Raw genomic sequence first — 18536 nt, 5'->3', positions numbered from 1 at the left:
TTCAGAAATAACAAACTGTTAGGTAGTTTAGATAGAAACAAGCACTGGGCAGGGGGAGAGGAAGGGGAAAGGAACAACCCAGAAAATGGCAGTGTGTCTGCATTCAGGGAAAGGGACTCCAGAAATTTTTACTTTTTCTAAATGAGGGCCAGTAAAAGAAGCCAGTTAAAATCAAAGCACTGCAGCTGCTCATGGAAGGGGGTCCTGGGATAACTTGACCCAATGAACCTGCCCCAAAGGGGATGGGCGTGCCAGAGTGCAGGGAACCTGAGCTGTCAATCAATCAATCAATCAATTAGTCAACCAATTTCAAAACCAGGCTATAAAAACAGGAAAAAGGGGGACCAGCGCCATGTTTCCTCTCTTGGATTCGCCCGCTCCCAGTTCTCGGGAGTGTACTATTTTTTATTATCTCTTTACTTTAATAATAAAAATCTTGCTTGTATCACGCTTTCTGTCTCTCGTTAAAAATTCTTTTTTTTCAAGTGATTAAGAACTGAGGTAATTCTTATTTTCCCTTTTCCCAGTAACAAAATGATAGAGGTTTTGAAAATGTCAATGACTATTCTCTTGAGGGGTTTAGCCAAACAGAAACCGCCTTCACTTGAGCCAGTATTTTGGGCAGCTTAATAATTCATGTTTATAATATGTGGTGATTCAGCAAATCGCTAAAATGACAGTGCATTTGGGTTGGTCTTGATTTCAACTAGCAAAGCTGATAAGTTACCATTTTCATTCTATTCTATCAGGATGGGCTTAACCCAAACAAGAGATTCACAATGTAAAGAAATCTCAATTTAAGATATTATGATCTCATAACTTAATAATCCAAAAGGAACAGTATGGGTGAGCACCATTGGAAAAAATATATATGTATGTCTTTTTAGTTTTAAAAGAAATGCATTGAAAAATGTGAGAAGTATAAAATAGGAAAACATTTAAGAAATAGTCATTTTGGAGTTTTTAACCTCAGGAGGCTGTTTTTAAAAGTTGAGACTACACATATGACACATCTCCCTCCACTTATGTTGGGACTACACCTGAAATAAACCCAGGGTGAAACTGAAAATATCTTGAGTCAAAAATGCATTTAATACACCTGATTTACCAAACATCCTAGCTTAGCCTAGCCTACCCTGCACCTGCTCAGAACACTTACATCAGCTGACAGTTGGGCAAAATCAGCTAACACTAAATGTATTTGATAATGAAGTGTTGACTGTCTCTTGTAATCCACTGAATATTGTACGGAAAGTGAAAAGCAGAATGGGTGTACGTGACTCCCTTGTGGTGGTGAGGCTGCCATGCTCCTGCGGCTCTTCGCTGCTGCCCAGTATCGGGAAGAGCAGAGGGTATCACCACGTATCACTAGACCTGGAAAAGATCAAAATTCAGAGCACTGTTTCTACTGAAATGCATAGCACCTTCACACCATCATAAAGTCAAAAAATCATAAGTCAAACTGCTGTAAGTCAAGGACCTTCTATATAATAAATGTAATATTATCCTTTTGTTTAAAATCTGAACTTTCTAATGAAACATATAGATCATTTTGAATTTTTGTTTTATAAATAATGCTGTGAGCATTTACATATTATAAATCTTTGTTAGTACTTTTTTATTCCTTATAGATACTAATACAGGTCAAAATATTTGAAATATTTCTGGCCAAATTTCTTTCCAGTAAATTTCCTTTTTGCTTCTAGTCAGTTTTGTACCATCTTCACTTTGAGGCAATTGGATCTCCACTCCAAACCTCAGTTCATTTTGCCTCAGAAAAGATTTCTCTTGTTTTGAATAGAAGGAGCCTAGCATCTTCATGGAAGGAATAACTGACCTGCATTTGTGATAAAGGACTCCTTTTCACACCCAATTCTTACATCGTGAGTCAAGTAAAACCCCTCACTTTTTTTTAAACCCCTCATTTCTGCCTGGGACATCCTGCTAGATAGAAATTGCAAAAAGAAGTGAGAAGTTTAGAGTATCCACATTCTAGGATGGAATGATGCCCCACTTTACCACCAGCTGTATACATGACTTGGGGGTGTGCAGACCAGTCTTTACCCCTGTAAAATAATGTCATTGGATCTTCTCGAGTTTTCTTCCAGTTTCAAAATTTTTCATGAATCACCTTCTTGAAGCCCTCTGTGATCACCTCAGTCAGAATCAAATTCTCCTTCTTCTCACCTCCAGTGGTAACCTGTTTACTGCCCAAGTGCCTTGATCAACATAGGTGCTGGGGAAAACCATTCCCAAGTTAACACATTAATTTAATTTTTAAATTATTTAATAAATATCATCATCATATCCATGAAATAACCAGATCACATGGCTTGGAAATAATAGATCTTTTCATTTTGAAAATATCTCAATCAGCCAAAACCACTTATTTAAAAAAAAAAAAAAGATGTGAGGTAGTACGTAGTGTCTTATCATTTTTATAAAACTTACTTAGCTGTTTTGAATACAGAACACAGGCTTTAGGTCATCTCCTATATGTTTAAGAATTGTTAGAATTATTAATTGTTCACTTCATGCTACAGTGAGAAATTCAAAATAATAATTATTATTTTAATTAAAACTTCACACAGGTTACAATGACTATTATCAAAAAGACAAAAGATAACAAGTATTGGCAAAGATGTGGAGAAAAGGGAAACTGCGTACACTGTGGGTGGGAATGTAAATTGGTGCAGCCACTGTGGAAAACGGTGTGAAGGTTCCTCGAAGCGTTCAAATCTGGAACTACCATATAATCCTGGAATCCCAAGTCTGGGTATATATCCAGAAGAACTGAAATCAGGATCTCGAAGATATATCTGTATGCCCACATTCATTGCAGCATTACTCATAATTGCTGTGTAAAGGAAGCAGCTTAAATGTCCATCGACAGATGAATAGAAAAAGGGAATGTATACACACATTCCTTTAAAAAGAAGAAAACCCTGTCATTTGTTACAGCATGGGTGAACCTGGAGGACATTGTGCTTATTTTAGCAGGGGCGGGATTAGGTTTATTTATTTACTTTTTAATGGATGTGCTGGGGATTGAACCCAGGACCATGTGCGTGCTAAGCAAGTGCTCTACCACCGAGTCATACCCGCCCCCCGCGAGGGCGCCATGCTGAGTGAAACAAGCCAGACACAGGAAGGTGGCTGCTACCTGACCTCACTTACCTGAGGCATCTAAACTCGTCAAGCTCATACGTGCAGAGAGTAGAGTGGCGGTTGCCAGGGTCTGGAAAAGGGAAAAATGGGAAGCTGTGGGTCAAAGAGCACAGAAGTTTTAGTTATGCGAGGTGAGGACATTCTGGAGGTCTAGTGGGCTGCATGGTGACCACAGTTAACAAAACTGTATTACATACTTGAAATTTGCTGAGGTAGATTTTAAGTATTTTCACCACACAAAAAAAGAGAGAGAGAGAGAGAGAAAGAAAGAAAATGGTACCTGTGTGAGGTGATGGACTGTTAATTAGCTTGACTGGGATCATTTCACAACGCATATGTATAACAAAACTTCAAGTTGTACACCTGCCCTACATAAAGGTTTTATTTGTTAATTATACCCTGATAAAGCTGAAAAAAAAAATGAAGCTGCTTTTGCTAGAAGATTGTCTCTCCCTTGCGGGCTTTAAAGAAACAAGCTGTGGGGTCCTATTGGGAGCTGCCCAAGCAGAGGGCCAAGTGGCAAGGCTCACAGGGCAGATTCTGGCCAAGAGTTGGCAAGAAAGTAGGCCTCCAAGGCCTTACAAAGATCTGAGCCCTACCAACTACCACACGAGTTTGGAACTGGATCCTAGCCAAGCCTCAGAGGAGACCACAGACCCCGCTCTTGTCTTGACTGCAACTTCGTGAGACCTTGAACCAGAGAACCCAGCTAGGCTCTGCTCAGACTCCCACCAGTAGCAACTGTGAGGTAATGAATGGGTGTCATTTTAGGGGCTCTATTTGTGGCAATAGTGTGACAGCAACAGATAACCACTACAATGGGGAAACGGAACCTTAGCGTGAGGTCCGTGAATGGGCTGAAGGGACATCTCAATGAGCACCCACTAGTCCATTCTTCATGGGGGAGCAACCCTAACTTCCCTCAGTTCCTCAAAATTCTCCAGAACCAAGCAGCTAATGGATACTGTTGTGTATCACTGAGAACGGTTACGGTGTTCATTACACCTGGACGCAGTGATATTTCATAGTTACCAGAGAAGCTGTTGAGTCAAACCACCTGCCAAACATAAATCACAACACAAAAAAGAGGGAGAAACCAACCGAATTGTGACTGCCCTCTTACGAGGCAGTAATTAATTATTACACTAGAAAAGGCTTCCAATAAAATGGACAGAGAAGTCCCAGGAAAGGTTCCTACCAAAAAAGTGGGAGCCATTCCACACCTTACAATTAAGAAATCACCACCTTAGCGCACACACTATTTTATTTCTTCTCCTCGCGTATCTTAGCCTCATCCACGAATACAAGTTAAATCATTCCGAAAATCTTCGCGTCTGCAGCTCTAGGTATTTGAAAATATTCAAAAGAAGATCTCACAACTTCTAAAGGGCATTATGGTCATTTTTGCTAAATAAAAATGAGCCCTCAAGAAAATACTATTTTGGGGTGACAAAGTGATAATGAAAGAAATGTGCTTAAAATGGACAACAAATATGCTTTCAAACTGAAATGATTAAATAAAGATATGCCTGTGGAAGTGATTGAAACTGGAGAAGTGCTGAAATTCAGGGCTGTGCTCAGAACATCTAAACTGGAATAGCTTTAGCAATGTCTGCCAGGAAAATCAAACTTCATTTAAAATTTTCTCTTAGAATTTCTTCATGTCAGTGACATTCTGTGTGTGAGGGCTCCGTTAACATACAATCTAACAGAAGCTGTGTACAGCTGATTGGGGGAAGAATACCATGGTTTACTCTGGTATTTTAAAATGTGCTATCCTCTCCTTGTGTTCTGAATATTTCTGTTCATGGAAATGTGATTTTTTTAACAAGAGCATTTCTTTATGACATTTTAGATCTCAGACACTCAACTCGCCTCACTGAGCCCAAGCAAAGGGCTTTTCAAAGGATAAAGCAAAAGGAAAGTGTAGCTCCGGAGTCATGTGACTGGAAGTGGTTTCTAACCTTGACATTTTTCTTTGACAATGAAGGGGTAGGATCAAGGGGTCACAATTACTTCCTGAACATAAAGGCGAAAGGAATGAAGGAAAAAATGTGTCCGTGGGCGAGACTTCATCTCCATCTCATAGTTTCCTTTAATGCTATAGATTTCTATGATTACTTTTATCATGATTTTAAGTCTCTAGTTACTTTTTATAGTTACATTTTTCCTAGGAGCGTAAGTGATGAATTTCACACAGCTTGATCCGTTCCTGGGTAAACCCAGCCTGGTTAAGGCTTCTCTTCTTTACAATGTGATGGTGGATGTTCATTTCCTTACAGAATCTCGAGAGGCTGTTATGGTGATCTCATTGACCTGTTTTTACAAGAAATGAACAATGGGGGGAAAAATGACAAGAAGATTTTTACTATTGGCTGAAATATTACTGAGAAACCAAAAATTTAGAGGTTGTGCCCTTATTCATTTGTAAGAAATTAAAACACAGCCCTATCTTATACTGTATGGGTCAGTGTTCTGCCAAAATGTTTGTTTGAATTAATCTAGTATTGCTATTATGAATTTACCTCTCAACTCATACCCGCAATTTATTACTTCCCTTAACATGAATAATATCCTGATAGATTAAATATTTAAGCTTTAGCAGTGCAGTAAAGTTACTCATAAAAATGTGGGAGACTACATGCACATGTAAGGGGAGAATTTTTAACCATGATGGTATATGAGAAACCATCAGAGGAAAAAATATTTTTTTATATATTTATATAAATATTTTTACAGGAAGGATATTTACAGGAAAAGATACTACAAATGCCATAAAGAGAAAATGACTGATTTGGAAAAAATAATCTGTGACTTAGAGGTTAATAACTATAACAAAGCTCTTACAAACTGATAAAGCAACAGAAACCTCAGTTATAAATTGGGCAGAGCACACAAAGTAGAAATTCACAGAGAAGTAAATCCAAGTGGCTTGCAGACATTTGAAAAGTTGTTTGAATTTATTTGTTGTCAGAAAAACAAATGCAAGTTACATTTTGAAAAAAGATCACTGTAAAATCGTCATAGTGTCAGAGTTAAAATGATCTATAACACCTATGTTCAGCCATGAAGGCATGTGAAGTTACATGCCTTCAAGTTTTCGAAAAGCAAAGTACTGCTGTTTAGCTAGACACACACACACACACACACACACACACACACACACACACACACACATCGATAGTGCCCACTGCTCTCCAAAATTGATTTTTCTCTATTTCCTTGACATGGGTATAGATTACATTTCCCCACCTCACTTGCCTGAATTCTGGCCAATGACTAAGCAAGATTGGTATGTTGTCTGGTCTTTCTTCCTCTTTTTATAAGGACACTAATGCCGTCATGGAGGCCCCACCCTGAGGATCTCATCTAAACCTAATTACAACTCTAAATGCCATCTTACTGGAAGTTAGTAATTCATCTTCATCATATGAATGTCAAGGGTGGGATACAAGCATTCAATCCATAACAGTTTCCCCACTGGGCGGGGCCCATATGAACCTCCCGCATCGAATGTGCTCTTCTATGCTCTTGTCTCCTTCCAGCTGATCAGGAGGCTGGGCTGGGCAGCCAAGAAGATGGTAGAGCGCGAGTCACACCATCCAGCCTGAAGTAACTGATACAGTATGCCTTGACCTAGTAATTCTTCTCTGGGGCGTCTACTCTAAAGAATTGACAGCACCAGTGTGCATGGAAATATGTACATGGATAATTATTGCAGAATTGTTCATAGTTATTAGAGTTTTAAAAAAAATTGGAAACAGATGGAATGACTGTGATGAGGGATATGATTGGACAAATTATAGTAAAGCCATACTTTGGAATGTTTTGTGGTCATTCAAAATAATAAATTAAAATCACACTACTTGACTGGAAAGGATTTCCAAGAACTTCTGCTGAAGAAGAGCAGGATATAAAAGGTGTATTTACTATCATGCCATCTTTGTAGACTAATCTAAGGCTTAAAAATCTCACGTGTGTGTCTGTGTTTGTATAGACAGATACATATATTCATTTAATAGAATTACATAAGCAGGGACAGCATAACTATCACCATACTGAACTGTAAGATGGTTTCCCTGTGTCAGTATTTGTGGAAGGTGGTGGCAATATTAGAATAAGAGAGGAGAAGGTTTTGCTTAATTCTTGAGTAAAAAGAGGAAATTAAAAAGAGAGCACACTCAAAAAGCATATATGGGGTATGCATTATATCATTGTATATATGCATTTATGTAAATTATAGTCAATGCATTTCATTAAAAAATTTAATCAATAACAAAGTTGGGACTTGTTGATATACATTTACAAAATAGTTCTCTCTGTGCTACCTAAGAACCCCTTCCTTTCTCCCTCACTAGGTCTCTATTTAATTTTATTAAAATGAGATTCGTACAGGAAACTAACACTTGGCATTAGAATATTACTCACTTAATCAAGAATTATGGAAGTTACCCTTTATGCATAAATAAATGAGAAGAACCAGTAGAAGAAGAAATACAAATACACAAGTAATACATTATAAAGAATTCTATTCACCTCCCATGTTCTCACCTGAAGGATTTTTATGAAGGAATATTTGGCAGCAGTTTCGTGGAGGAGTTTCTTCATCTCAAAAGAAACCTGAGTGAGTAAGCATTTGCCAAGAACAGATACAATTCTGCCATATACAAATTATTCACCACGACAAAGAGCTTAGGGCCAGAGGCAGTGATGTGAGTGAGTTTTTTTGTTTTAGTTGTTTCACTTGGGCACATGCCCAGACAGTAGTGGTCAAAGTTTTAATGAACTTCGGATGTAACTTTGATTGAACGTATTACTTGGGACGCTCAAGTGTCCTCCGTTAGAATTTTTACCAGCTACTGCTGCAGAGTTAAACAAGTTTCCTTTAACAAAGAGAGGGAAGATGAACTTGCTGGCCCCAAACTCCACTGGCAACACCAAAAGCCCCCAAACAGCATGATATTAAGGCAAGACCAAAGCATCAACAGACGCTAAGGATGGTGGCCAATTTGTCACCAGTGTCCTACCTACTGTTTTCTCTTTCATTAAGTTTTGGGGACAGTGGAACCAAGCTAGAAACAAAATCACACGCCTGTCCTACTATTTTTTTCTCTTCTACCTTGATTCAGTCTTCCAAAGTTTATAGGGCTGTCTCAGTTAATTCAAGGTGCTGTAACAAAAATACCATACACTGGATGGCTTAAATAACAAACATTTATTTCTCACAGTTCTGGAGGCTGGAAAGCCCAAGATCAAGTTGCTTGTAGATTTAGTGTCTGATGAGGACTTTCTTCCTAACTTCCAGAGGGCTGTCATATTGTATCCTCATGTGCTTGAGAGAGCTCTATATTCTTTCTCTTTTTAGGAGGACACTAATCCCATTATTGGGGCTTCACCCTCATAACCTGATCTAAACCTAAGTACCTCCCAAATGCTCCACCTCCTAATATCAGATGTTTGGAGGTTAGAGTTTCAACATAAGACTTTGGGCAGGAGGTGGAGAACACAAACATGCAGTTCATTACAAGGGCTTTAACTGGGCTCTAGGAATTATTGTTTGGGAACTTGAGTTTGGAGAAAATTTCCTGCTTCTTGTTTTTTTTTTTTTTCACCAAGTAACTTATAGCATTGAAATTAATTTGACTACTGATTCTCTTGAGGATGAAGACGTGATTATTCTATGGTGAAACCAGTTGGATGTTTGAGAACTATTCATTTTCAAAAAAAAAAGGTAAATCATAATACTTGTCCTTCAGAGATGCTGTAAGTTTGTGGCTAATTCAGTAAAGTGTCTGACACATTGTGTGGAGTCAGTCAGTATTAGTTAAATGCCATTTGCACCTGTGCAGTCTTGGTCACGTTTCTTATGTTCCTAAGTCTTAAGGTTCTCATACATGAAAGCACTATTGATAAATTCTGCCTTGATAAATCATTGTGAAGTATCTATTAAGATATGTGAAAAATACAAGTAATTTTGCATCTCAACAATTAAGGATAATAAAAACGAAATTCTGGTAATGCATCACCTCAGGTTTTTTCCACTCTGGGTATAAGAATCTTGAGTGAAAGTTATCACTCACCAGTAAAAAATGTGTTATTTATTTTAGCATGTACTTTATGTCTCATTCCTGGCTTAACATGCCCACCTTCTTTTTTTTTTCTTCAGTCATTTCACTTTTACTTTTCACTATCAATTTGAGTTATGTATGTCCTTGTAAAATATTTAAAATTACCCTGGATAAATGAGGAAAGAAACCTATATTCATACATTCCCAATTACCATACTAGTCATCAATATGCTTAGGCTCAAATATTATCCACCTTCTAGTAATATTTTTAAATGTATTTGGCTGGATATTAATATCTATCATCTAAAAATAGAAAAAAATTTTCAAAATTTGAGAAAATATATGACTAAACAAAATGAAACAGTTTCTTTACTAAGAGACTTTACATGTTACTATCAATTATATACAAAGACAAAGAATACAGCATTTTTCAAAATTGGTTTTCTTAACTCAGAATGTTATTGAAGAAAACACAAGGATTAGTTGAGAGTAATTAACCCTACACTTGTTTCCTATTCTTTTCAGAGTGGCATGAGGCTGAGTAGCTAGATCACTGCTTTTTGGGTTTTGATAGAATGTAAAGCAGCCTCACTGCACTTAGGAAACAAAGATGCAGAGGGAAAGTGCCTACGTCAAGCCACGACCTTTTTCTCCTCAGGGTATTTGCTAGATTTTGAAGTTGCCAAAAGTGGAATGCTGGAAAACTGAGCTGGGAAACTCTTAAGGACAAAGCAGGCTTTCCTAAAGTATCGTACAGTGAGCAAGACAAAGATCCAAGAGCTTCTAAATCAAAAGCCCAGGAAGCCATGCTCTACAAATAGAAGGAAACCAGAGGTAGACTGAGTCTTTTACTAAAATTCAATCCTTCCAGATCCAGCTGAATTCCTGATTGAAATTAGCAACCCCTCAATGATCTCTTTAAAAGAAAAAAGGGACAAGGTCTTCGGAACAAAATATTATTATGTGGGAGTCTCTATGTGTCTTTTATCCATAACTTATCATTGAGTGAAATATTACTAAATGTGAATAGAGAAAACAACAATAATGACAAAACAATGAGCAAGAGGAAAAAAAAAACAAAATAAATGGTTCAGTCACTGGAATTAACACATAAAGATTTTAAAATAACTGTGATTATTATATTCGAAAAAGGGAATAAAAATGAACAAACTGATGAGAGTAGAGAACTTTGGCATTCATAAGAATCATGCAGTGGATGCTCTAGATCTGAATATCTGAAATTAAAAATTCAGTGAATGTATTTTGTAACAGATTGGAATCATTAGAACACAAGATTGGGAAACTAGGAAGCAGAAAAATGGGTAATACACAAACTAAATCAAAAAGAAGAAAAGAAAAAATATAGCAGTAATCCTTACATTTCTGGTGAATTGATTTCAACAAAGATACCAAGACAATTAAATGGGAAAGAATAGTCTTATCAGCAAAGGGTGCTGGAACAACTAGGTAGCTATGCAAAGAATGCAGTTGGGCCCACATATACAAAAATTAACTCAAAATTGATCAGAGATCTAAATGTAAGACCTAAAATTATAAAGCTGTTGGTCACTTTGGTAAACAGTTTGGCACTTCCTCAAAAGTTAAACATGAAGTTACATTCCCAAGAGAACTGAAATCATGTCCCCACTAGACCTTGTACACATATATTAATAGCAACTTTATTCAGAATATCCAAAAAAGGAGAAACAACACAAATTTTCATTAATTGCTGAATGCATAAACAAAATATGGTACATCCATACAATGGAATATTATTCAACCATAAAAATGAAGTATACTTATACATACCTCAACATGGGTGAACCTTAGAAACATTCTGCTAAGTAAAAGAAGTCAGTGACAAAAGATCACATATTGTATGATGTCAGTTATTTGTAACGTCCAGAGCAGATAAATTTACAGAAAAAAAATTAGATTAGTGGTTGCCAGTCCTGGTGGAAAGACAATGGGGTGGAGATGCTAATGTGTACAGGGTTTGGGGATGATGAAAATATTCGGAACTTAAATAGCGGTAAAGGCTGCACAGCTCTAAGGAGAGAGTGAAAAAAATAAACAATGAATTATACACTTTAAAAGAGTGATTTTTAAATTGTACCAAAATATGCAAAACATAAAGTTGATCATTTAAGCCATTTTTAGATGTAAAGTTCCATGTACACCTAAACACTGTACATTCATAGTAAGTACACGCATACTATCACCAGAACCATCTCTGTCACCATCACCAGAACTTTCTTTATTTTGAGAGATGGAAACTCTATGCCCATTAAACAATAGTCTCTTATTCCTCCCTCCCCCTGCCCTCTGTAAAATACCATACTACTTTCTATCTCTATGAACCTATATATAATAAAAGTATAGTTTGTTGATATTATGAACCAATACATCGTGAAAATATTATATATTAACCTATATAATATATAATGTTATACATTGATAAAATATGTTAAATATACAACACACCTCATTTTATTGCACTTTATTTTATTGCACTTTGTAGATAAAGTGCTTTTTACAAACTGAAAGATTGTGGCAACTCTGCATTGAGCAACAGTATAGGTGCCATTTTTCCAACAGCATTGGCACACTTCATGTCTCTGTGTCACATTTTGGTAATTCTTATAATATCTCAAACCCTCCACCAGCAAAAAGATTAGGAACTGCTGAAGGCTCAGATGATGGTTAGCATTTTTTTTTAGCAATAAAGTTTTTTTAAATTAAGGTATGCACATTAGTTTAGATCACTTAATAGACTATACTATGGTTTAAAATAACTTCTGGATGCACTGGGAAACCAAAATCTCATGTGACTTGTTCTATTGAGATATTTGCTTTATTGTGGTGGTCTGGAACTGAGCCTGCAGTAACTTCAAGCTTTGCCTGTCTATTAGAACATATAAGACATATTCAAATATATAAATAGAGAAATAAAATCTTATTACAATATATTGTTTGACAATAATAATAAACTACCCTTTTAATATTACCTTTTTTCTCTTTTTATAACAGCTTTATGGAGATATAATTTATAGACTGTAAAATCCACCCTTCTAAAGCATACAATGCAGTGGGTTTTACAATAGTCACAGAAATGTGTAAACAATACCACGATCTAATTTTTGAACATGATCATCCCACCCAAAGTGAACTTTATACCCATCATCAGAGTCTGTTTTTCCTTTTTAAAGAAAACCTCTGAAAGTTTTAGTATAACCTCATCACAAAAAATGATTTACTTTTTATTGACATGGTCACTTATTATGATTTTAAAATACATAGAGGATGATAAAACACACAGAATAACTTATGATTTGGGGAAATTCCCAAGAATCCACAGGAATTCTGATTTCTTTTTCTCAGATCCGGAAGATTCGTGTCTGTCGGGAATATGGACATCCTATCCCTGAGAAAAGAGATGGAGCAGAGATTCCAGTTGACCTGTGATGAACACACAGCATGAGTAAGGGGAAAACCTTTTCTTGAGCCATTAAGATTTATGGTTGCTTGTTATCCAGCTTAACTAAGTTCTCCTGATCACTCTGGTCATAAACCATGGTTTATGGTTTATGGTTTTATAAACCATAAAAACAATAACTCAGCTAACAAAAATGAGGGAAGGAGAGGAAATGGGAGGCAACTCCCATGGGCTGAGAAAGGAAGACATAGAATTTATTTAAACATGAAATTGTAGTTGAAAACGAAGCCACCAATTTTTAAGTTTTTCATCATTATTTAAAAATCACTGTATCAGTTAATGATTTTTCACAATAAGCAACAGAAACAAACTCTGTTAAAGCTTCAGAAAAAAAAAGATATTTAATAGAAAGTTAATAGAGTAGGTCACAAAATCCAAAAGAAAGAAAGAATTGGCATCAGAAGGATAGTCATTTAGAAAAGATTTGGGGAACTAGAGAGCTGGAGTTAATGAATAATTTCTTGCGAGCACCACACTCATTGAATCAGCTTTCACTATTTCCTGTCCTAGCATTACTCCACTCAAGATTCAAATATCTTGGGGAATACAATGATTTGTGTCTGCAAAATAAGCATATATCTCTTGACTAAGATTTGTCAGGGCATCTTGATTGACACTCCTACCCAGAGCGCATGCACTGGGGCTAGATCATTCTCCAATTTAGAATGCCAGCAAAAGGGGGAGCTTAAAGAATAGAAATTTACAGCTTTAATAAGAAGAGTCTTCTACAACCAACTATTTCATGTGAAAAATAAAATTTTCTCTGTTCAGCAAACCTTTCAGTTTCATTTCAATTAACTTTCTTGAAGGAATTAAATAATTTTAAGGAACAATTTTATGTGTAGTAAGATCTCATTAAGAGAACATATTTGCAGTAGAGGAATCTGACAAATACTCTCAGCAAGTGATTGGGATCAATATGAACAATGATAAATCACGTTGATAGTAGGTATCTAGATGTGATGTGATGAAAATAACACTTTACATCTACGGTCATTCTCCCCAAAACCCAGAGCCCTAGATTAATCATGAGAAAAACAGACAGATCCCATTAAAGGTGTTGGCGGAGAATAGGTTCTTGTCTCATGCAGGAAAGAACTCAAGAGCAAGGCATAGTAAAGAGAAGGTAAGTTTATTTAGAGACAGAGGTACACACTCCATAGACAGAGTGTAGGCATCTCAGAAGACAAGGGTGAGAGTGACCGAAGGTGCAGGTGGTAGTTTTCATGGCCTTAGTAATTTCACACACTAACAAGTGGATGGATTATTCCAACTATGTTGGGGAAGAGGCAGGGATTTCCAGGAATTGGGCCCTTGCCCACTTTTGGATCTTTTATGGTCAGTCTAGGAACTATCATGGTGCCTGTGGGTGTGCCATGAGACTCAAGGTCTACTGGAAATCTAATCTTCTGCCATCTTGGTTCTAACCAGTTTTCCTGTCCTCATTTGCTGTGTCATTCCTTCAGTGGTTATGCCCTGCTCCCTTCCCTCCTGTCTCAAAGGGACATGCTACAAAATACCTGATCAGTTTTTCTCAAAACTGTCAAGGTCATCTAAAACAAGGAAAGCCATAACCAAGAGGACCCTAAGGAGACATAAGGCCTAAAATGTAATATAATATCTTGGATGGGACCCTGAACAGAAAAAGTGTTAGGAGAAAAACTAAGGAAATGTGAATAAAGTTAATGGACTATTTTTCAGTAAATATAAAGATGCTCTAAAAATTAAAGCTTATTTTTAAAAAGACTATTTTAATCACTCTATTATTTACCTATACTTATCCATTGATGATGTCTGAAAATAAGTTCACCAACCTTGCCTAATGATAATTCTCACATCATTATTTTTAGCTCATATTTTTCCTTGACCTACACATACACACACACACCAATATATACATTATATATGCATGTGTGAATGTGTGTATACATTGTCAGACAAATGTCTTGATTTGGACATCTTTCAAATCTCTGTGGTTGATTGCTAGTTTCATGCCCTTGTGGTCAGAGAAGATGCTTGAAATAATTTCCATCCTGGTAAATTTGTTGAGGCTTCTTTTGTGCCTGAGTATGTGGTCTATCCTAGAGAATGTTCTGTGAGCACTTGAAAAGAATGTGTATCATGGTTTGAGGGGATGAAAAGTCCTAAAAATGTCAACCAGGTCCAACTGTTCTACTGTGTCATTTAGTATCTCCGTTGCCTTATTGATTTTCTGTCTGGAAAACCTGTCCAGTGATGTTAGTGGGGTGTTAAAATCTTTGTATTTTATCTTATAAAATCTTTGTATGGAAATTATTGTATTTCCATCAAATTCTCCCTTTATGTCTGTTAGTATTTGTTTTATATATTTAGGCGCTCCTATATTGGGTGCGTATGTGTTAACGAGTGTAATATCCTTACCTTGTATTGCTCCTTTGATCATTATATAGTATCCTTTATCTTTCTTTGTGGCCTTTGTTTTAAAGTCTGTTTTGTCCAATGTGAGTATTTCTATTCCCACTTTCTTGTCATTTCCATTTGCATGAAGTATCTTTTTCCATCCTCTCACTTTCAACCTATGCGTAACCTGCACTTTAAAGTGCGTCTCTTATAGGCAGCATATTGGAGGCTTTTGTTTTATTATCCAATCGGCGGCTCTGTGTCTTTTGATTGGAGCATTTAGTCCATTGACATTTATAGTAATTAGTGATAGATGTGTGTTTATTGCTATTTTGAACTTCGTTTCCCAGTTGATTTGGTATTTCTTCTGATTTCCTTTTTCTTTTTTTCTCTTACCGTATTTTGTGAGGAATCCTCCTGTATTTTGAAGTGAGAGACACTGTCAGAGTTCAGGGGGTGTTCTGTGTGATTCAGTGGGTTTGTAGATGAAATTCTTGGTGTATTTGTGGGAGAGGGTGAGCTGTGAGTCTCTCTGCTCTGCCATTGTGGCACCCCATCTTTCTGATCTCAACATACCTCTTGGTAAGTAACAGTTAATTGATGTTACTATGACAGTGTGCTGTAGGAACATACTTTTAATGTCATATAACAATTTATGTAATAAATGTTTACACAGTGGCTATTATATGGCATTGCTGTAGATACTGTAGATTTATAAGTGAAGAAGAGACACACATGTCCTGTTGTCAAGGAGTTTACAATCTATTGAGGGATACAGACCTTAGCAAGTCTTAACACAATGAGCTCTGAAATAAACCAAAGTTCATCCACAACCATACCTCACCTTCCCTTTTACTGTAGCACCTCTCACACTTCATTGCACTCATGGAGTCACGAGTGAGTCATGTCACTTACATCGTGCGCATGATAGATCTTCAATAAAAGTTTGTGGAAACAACTAGTTCCTTTTTTGTTCGTTTCCTTTGTTGAGTAATTACAGGCAGGAGAGGACTGCACTACTTGCTGAGTCATGTTTATGACACTGAGGGATAAATGGTCGAGAAAAAAGCATACAGTTGGTTTTGATTCTTTTCCAGAGTCCAGCTAACTTTTGGCACAGTTCTCACTCACTAGGTCTTCATGGCTCCTGAGTAAAAGCTATGGTGACAACCATCGCAGTTTGCCAAGGACTCTTCTCTTAGCACTGAATGTCCTACATCCTTGAAAAATTCCAGTCCTGGACCAAACTGGATGGTGGGTCACCCTCACAGCAGTCCTATGAGGGAAGGAGCTGATGGCTCACCTCCACTTGACAGATACTGAAAATAAGCACAGATTTTTAAGACTTGGAACTGGATTCCAAACCCAGGGTTTTCCAAATCTGAGCTTAAGTCCTTGTTCAAGATGTTTAAATGCAGTGAAATAGCAAGTCATGTTGTTACTGGGTTTTTTTTCCAACTCTCAGAAACTCCCAAGTCCACCCCAGGTCAACTACACTTTTTAGGTTCTCCTGCCTCTAAAACAAACAAACAAAAATTAGCCTGGGTAAACTCTGCAGATTTGTCTTGAAAAATTAGTTTTCTTAGAACAAGTATGTGTGAAGCTTCTTCAGTTTAATTGTCCTGAAAGTCAACCCATTTGGAAAAAAACTGACCATTGCACTCTTGGAAGGATTGCTTGTTTGTTTGCGTAGCTTACAGTTAGCTTGCCCCTGTGGAATGTTTCTAGCTGAAGTCGCTTTCTCCAAGCATCTGATTTAAACATTTATAGTCCCTCAGATTCCATGGGCTTGGGTGAGCTTTTCCAGACAGGTTAGTGATTTCGAGTTTGGCAAGCTCTTTGGCTTTTCAGTCTGTTTTGAGTGAAAATCAATTTACACTCTTTGCAAACATGTGACAGCATAAATCAGGCAATTGAGTTCACTCTTAAAACACAATAGGGGCTTGTTTCATTTTGCTGAGGAGATGGACAAAACACTTTCTACAAGTTTCAAGCATATCCCTTGTCATACCATGGCAATTTGACAAGCATAGTGTTCCACCATCCTGAATTCAATAGATGATAAAAACAGAAGCAAGAGAGGTTAGATTCTCTGTCAAGGGCAGCACACAGGAAGGCAGGAATGGAGTCAGGTTCAGAATTCACAGGTTCTAAATATACTGACCATTCTGGGCTGTTTAATGCCTCTCTGTAGCCCCCTGATATTTGATGTTGAGATTTGGCAGCGTCCATTGTCCTAAAGAACCTATTCAGAAAGGTTTCCCATTCAGATATCTTTTAATTAAAGATGGTCTAAAGAAAAGTGGAGCTTTCAATCAAAACTCCCAAACAGTTGGGTGCTATAAAACTAATTTAAAATGGAATAAAGTGGAAGAGAAAAAGCCGGTTACAATTACACTTCTAGGCTTTAAATGGCAAGTAATTCTAGTAATTAAGAACCTATTGAGGTAATGTGGTTTTTTTTTTTTTTTTAAAAACATAAAGCAAGAAGGAGTTGAAATTGGGAGTGGATCATTTTTCATATCTGTCCTGGGAGCACTGATAGTAGACTTAAGAGAATATTCTGTTGTAGAAAACTAACAATCACTAAAAATATAACTTTTTTGTTCTCTCCAGTTTCACTTGCAAATTCTAACTTTGTTTATGTCATCTCTTTGCTAAATATACACATTCCGGAACATTCAGCTATCAGCTTTTCAATATTTTGGAAAGAAATTATCCTGATTTTCTTGCCTCAGTTGCTTAGCTAGGTTTTATCAAAGTAGGCTTTGTGTTTTTCACGACAGTAGACTGAATTTCTGGTAGTGTTAAATGATTTACCCCACCCTCAAATGTCTGGAGACTTACAGGAAAGTTCTGTAAGTTTTTAAAGAAATTTTTAATTAAAAAAGTTTTTTCCCTTTAATGGAGGCACTGGGGATTGAACCCAGGACCTCATGCACGCTAAGCACATACTCTGCCACTGAGCTATACCCTCGCTGCCAAAAGTTCTGTAAGTTTTGTGTGGATTTTTTTTCTTTCTGTTTTGTTTGTGTTTCAACCTGTAAGCACGTTCAGTATGAAGAATTGTGAGGTGAGCTTTTCTTTGGAGAAAACCTCTTAAATTTGAGCTAAACTAGAGAGCAGTTTTGCCTGGAAATAGGGCCTTCAGCTAAGGGTGGACACTTCACAGATTTTAGCTGTGAGGCTGAATCACTGTGGCCATCGTCTCCAAGACGAAAACCAAGGACTTAAAAGAGGGCGAGTCTAGTGTTCAGGGCTACCCCAGTGACGGGCCGGCGCCGACTCTCCTGCTGTCTAAATCATTTTGAGAACCTGTGACTGAGTTCGTGCTGCATAAAAGCCGGTCAATTCTGCGGCAGCTATGCTGTGGTGACCCCGAGTAATGCAGTAGAAATCAAAAGCATTTTCAGTTGATTTGGGGA

This window comes from Camelus dromedarius, chromosome 25 (genome assembly GCF_036321535.1).
Source record: "Camelus dromedarius isolate mCamDro1 chromosome 25, mCamDro1.pat, whole genome shotgun sequence".
Taxonomy (NCBI): Eukaryota; Metazoa; Chordata; class Mammalia; order Artiodactyla; family Camelidae; genus Camelus; species Camelus dromedarius.
Note: the sequence above shows the minus strand (reverse complement) of the source record.